Below are 5,372 nucleotides of genomic sequence, written 5' to 3' on the forward strand. Positions count from 1 at the left end.
CACAGGGTTTGGAAAGAATTCGCTAAAAATCATCCAGGCAAATTTGACAAGGAATTGAAGATCAAGACAGATTTTCCGGTACGCGCTTGGATGATTCGTTGCACGATTCATTAGTTTTATTATATATTCATGTAAATACCTGATAATTTCTTCTCTCTTAAAGTGTATGAGGCAGAAACCAGGCACTGTATTGTGCGCATACTATGTATGCGAGAACATCCATGGTCTGGTAGGTCCTCCAAAGGGCTGGACAGATTGGGAGGAGGAAGTAAGTAAAAAAACTTGTTAATATTTGAACTCGTATTTTAATTAGTCGAAATTAATTATCCCCTTTTTCCATAGGTCGGGGAGATGCGCGATAAACTCATACCGGAGGAAAAGGTTATGGCGATTCAAGAACAATTCTCCGGATTTATTGTTGAGCAAGTCCTCGATCCAAAAGGCGAATTCTACTATGATGGAATATCTAATATTGACAATCACAGTAAATATGACAATATACGCGTATATATGTAATTAAGAACGAATATAACTATGTAAATATATATGTGTGTCTATGTATTAAATTTCTATTTATGAGTATGTATGTATGTATTAAATTTCCAAAAGGCAAATTCTACTATGTAATTAAGAACGAATATACCTATGCAAATATGATGGAGTATGTATGTATTATATATATAAGCACTCCAATAATATATATGTGTATATATATATATTTATATAATATTGGTCCTAGACATTTTCATATGTAAAGGAATTCACATGTATAGATATGTGTATACATATATATATAAGTGAATTAATTTATATATGAAAACTATCTAGGACAAATATTATATAAGTAACTATATATATATGTATATATTAGTGGAGATCATACACACTGAATTCCAATACATAAGTTTTATTGAAATGCAAAAGTATAATTGAAATAGAAAAAGAATTGAGAAAAGAAAAACATGAAAAAAAAAGAGACCTTTTGTCCCGGTTGGTAACACCAACCGGGACAAAAGGGTGCGCCAGCCACGTGGGCGCTGGCTGCACCTTTTGTCCCGGTTGGTGTTACCAACCGGGACAAAAGGTCCTCTTTTGTCCCGGTTGCCACAACCGGGACAAAAGGGCACCCCCTTTTGTCCCGGACAGGCGTTCCCGGTTGGGAAACCGGGACAACAGCGGTTTCCCAACCGGGACAAATCAACGTTTTTGTAGTAGTGAATTGAAATACTGTTGGTGTTCCTTTTTCTAAGTGCGCTAGGCAGCAGGGGAAGAACGTATGGTCAGGATCTAATTCTGTACTTAAGATCGAACGACTAAAATAAAAATGATGATGTGGCTCAATGTGGTTGCAGAAAAATCAAAGTTAATAATGTTTAGTGGGTTCCATCTATATAGGATATATAGATGTACTGATGTGGAGTCTTGGAAAAGGCATGTCCTTATCCTTTTCATTAGCGTCGGCATTTTGTTTTCATCTTTAATAAATATAAATTTCTTGTGTTAGTAATGTTTCAGAACTGCCTAGCTGGTAAGGCTGTCTGCACTCGTCATACTTTAAATTCATCCTCTAAATGGAATATTCCTATCTAGTCATCAAAATTCTCTATTTTACATCGAGTTTCCCTGCACCCATCCATACTCTATATCTCGCCTCTATACCAACTACCACCTAACTGGACCCACATGTCAGATTTTTTTATTTTTCACCCCTCTCTCTCCCTCCCTCTCTCTCTCTCTCCCTCCCTCTCTCTCTCCCCCCGTCCTCTCCCTCCCTCGCGCCTCCGCCTCCTCTGTCCCTGCCGGCGAGCCACACCGGCCCCTCCCTCCCTGCCCCGGCCGGCGAGTCCGCGAGTACGGCCGCCCTTGCTCTCCTCTCCTCCGGCCGTGCCGTTCTGCGCTCCCCTGCTACCTCCTCCGCGCGCACCATGGCCGCGCCCTCCACTCGCGCGCGCCATGGCCGCGCCGTTCTGCGCTCCGCCGCGCTCTGCCTTGGCCGCAGCGCGTTCCGCCATGGCCGTTCCCTCTGCTCGCGCGGGCCAATCATGGCCGCTGCCTCCAGACCCGCCCGCCATGGCCAGACAACCGTCGGCGGGAGCGTGGCGGGCCGGATCTGCGTGCCAGCGGCGTGGTGGAGGCGGAGGCGTGGCCGGCCCCCTCCTTCCTCCCTCCTCCCCCCTCCCTCTCTGTCTCTCCCCACAGGTGGAGCAGGGGCCATGCTCGCGGCGGCGGCCCTCCGCCCCCTCCCATGGCAGCGGCGGCAAGAAGGGGCCATTCGCATGGCGGCCGGCCCCCTCCCATGGCGGCGGCGGCGAGTAGGGGCCTCTCCCATGGCGGCCGGCTCCCTCCCATGGCGGTGTCGGCGAGCAGGGGCCTCTCCCATGGCGGCTGCCCCTGCTCCCTCTGCCGGCGAGGGCGGGCCGGATCCATGCCCCCCCTTCTCCCTCGCGCAGCCTCCAATCTCCCTATGCGCGCGGTGGGGCGGTCTCGGCGCGCGGCCGAGCGGCCATGGCGTGGCGCGGCGCGGCGCGGTGCGGCGGATCTCCGCGGCCGGCGAGCGAGCGGCCGGCGAGTGGAGCTCGGCATCCTCCCTCTGCGACGACATCTAGGCGGCGCCGCGCTCTCACTCCTTGCCGGTGACCAGGGGCCGCCGCCTTCCCTTCCTCCCTCTCTCGCCCCGTGGAGGCCGGCCTCCCTCTCCCCCGGCGGAGGCCGAGCAACGGGCTGCCGCCGGGCCTGCGCGCTCTCCCTCTGCTGCCTCTGTCCGCAGCCCTCCTACCTCCCCCTCCCATGGTGGCGGCCGGCGGCGCTGCTGCTGATCGAGCTCGGGGCGGGGCTGAGGTGGTTCCGAGCGCAGGAGAGCCGGGGTCGTTGCGGGTGCCGGCCTCGGGAGTCGGTACTGGACGATACGCTCGTGCCCTGGGAATCCCAGACGGCGGCTCGTCCGGGATGATAGCGCACGTGCTTCCAGTACCCGCTGCGGACGATTTTTCGCTAAAGCGGTACTGGACCCTGCCGTAGCGTTCCTTTTCCCGTATCCACTGTGGAGAGCCTAATGCAACTTCCAGACTGTATACTTCAGGTTTGGTTAAATAATCATGTTCAATAAATTAGTGAGGCTGTCCACATGTTGCCACTGGATACCACCATCTCGACACTCCATGCTACGCTGCCAGCGTAGCTTAACTGGCAGAGTCTCCGAATGCTATTTAATTATATTCACTGTGCTATGTATATGTTCAATCTTGTCGACCCATATTTTGGTCATTGTTAATGGTTTTACAATGTGCATTTTTGTTACCAGTTTTGCAAAACTGTGCACAAGACTGATAGGTCCATAGTCTGAGTTCCGATGCATATGCCTTCTTGGAAATTATGTCATTCAATAATTTTTTGTACTCCAGCTGCCGTGGCAATGCACGGGCATACATCTAGTCTAAATATATGATTCCAACAGCCAAAAGCATAAGAAAAAAAAAGACTTGACGATTTAACTCAACCTCATAAAGGAGCCATGGGTAGATTAAACTAAATATTTGATTGTTCTATGTCGCTAGTCTAGTAGATTAATTAATCCCATAAAGACTTTAGAGTTTGGGCACGGTTTATGCCGGCAGCCCAGCACGGCCCTGTGCACAACTGTTATTCCTCATCTACAAGACAAACAGACATCTCTGCTGACACTGGCGTTTGTGAGAGTTCACAGCTGCCAGCAGCTTTTTTTCCATAAGTTTTGCGTGCTGCATGCATGTGATGTGGTAGTGGCAGCAATCATACTTTAGGGCCATAGTTCTGTTCTACCAAAAGTGCAGGACACTACTACAAAATTGATTTGTAGTAACGGCTCATTTTTTAGGGGCGGATCTAAATTTACCCCGTTGTTACAAATGGGCCTCGGTATTGTAGCAACTCACCCGCCCCTAGAAACACCATTTGTAGGGGCGGCTCACCTCCCAACTACCCCTACAAATGACTCCATTTGTAGGGGCGGCCAGGGGGGTTGAGCCGCCCCTATAAATGAATTTTTAGGGGCGGTTCACACCCCGACCCGCTCCTACAAATATATGTAAGGTTTTTTGTTTGTTTTTTTTTGCCTCAAATGGAGCTCTCTTTGCCTCTCGCTTGATTTAGATGTCAATGGTGTGGATTAGCCATAGTTCATGCGAATACCAAACCTGTGGAGAGCCACCTCCGGCCCTCCAATACTAGAGAACAAGGACAGCACATTCATGCCATGTGGAAACATGTCCTTGAGTACTGACAGGTGGTACGCAACAGTATCCACTTGGAACGAGTTGCCCAGGGACCGACATCTCTTTGTCTTGCTGATTCCTCTAGTATGATCCTTCGGGAAGTCGAGTAGGAACTCCATCACATCTGAAGTGTAGAGGAGCAACCTTGTTGAGACCAACTCATACCAAATTCCATTTTCTGCATTCTTCAAGCACATACTTTTGAACTCTTATAGGAGGCGGATCTTCAGAATTTGTTAGGGCTAGGCGAATCCTCTCTAACAACTTAGCACTAGCCACACAAGTTTGGAGGCAATTAAATTGCCGTCTTGGATCCAACGAGGGCCACCACTTTGTGGTATGAGGGAAGGCATCAAATATTGTTTTTGGAGGTATGGGAAGTAGAGGTGACCTATTCATGAGTGGCAGGTTATGTATGTAGTCTCTCTTTCTGGCAGCGGCAGAGAAGTACTTTGAGTCTACAAATTCTAGATGAGTATCAAAGAGGAATCTTGATATTTTACCCCCAAACACTTTTTGGGGCAAGTGCCACGTTCTCATAATAGAAGTATGGTGGCCCAATAGTCGGTCCAGGTAGCAATCTATTGTTCACTGACCATTGGTTTTGGGAGACACATCGGCTCATCATCCGAAGATTTAACATAAGTTCACAGCTACACGAATAATATGCAATACATAGTCACAACTCACAAACTACACTTAGAGATAGAAGATTTAACAAAAGTTCAATTGCATGCCTACATTACAACATCTAATGAATATTATTCCGAAGCAAGAGGTAGTCAACATACTTAACATCGCCAATCTTGTACCCTAGGACATCGTCAATGAAAATCAATGCACGGATAAGTGCGCTGTCCTTTGCTTCACTTCTACGAGGAAGTGCTTTGCCGTAGATGGTGAACATTGGTTCTGCGGTAGGATCTGGCGTGGTTCGAAATTGAAAACAACCCTAGTAGAGACCTTCCCTTGTATGTACTGGTCCCTCCTCAGTCGAATAATAACCCAAGTGCTCCACGGCTTGACATAAAATTTCTTCTAAACTCATCGCCGCAAAGGTGTTACCAAATATATCCTGCAATGGAGATGGAATACAAATATTAGAAAATTCTTTGATTAACA

At 48.3% G+C, this 5,372-nt stretch overlaps 1 pseudogene; it reads right to left on the minus strand.

The window, feature by feature from the left end:
* Positions 1 to 4,144: 4,144 nt before the first annotated feature.
* Positions 4,145 to 5,157, minus strand: LOC120684982 (annotated as a pseudogene).
* Positions 5,158 to 5,372: the final 215 nt, after the last annotated feature.

The sequence above is a fragment of the Panicum virgatum genome, chromosome 8N (assembly GCF_016808335.1).
Source record: "Panicum virgatum strain AP13 chromosome 8N, P.virgatum_v5, whole genome shotgun sequence".
NCBI lineage: Eukaryota > Viridiplantae > Streptophyta > Magnoliopsida > Poales > Poaceae > Panicum > Panicum virgatum.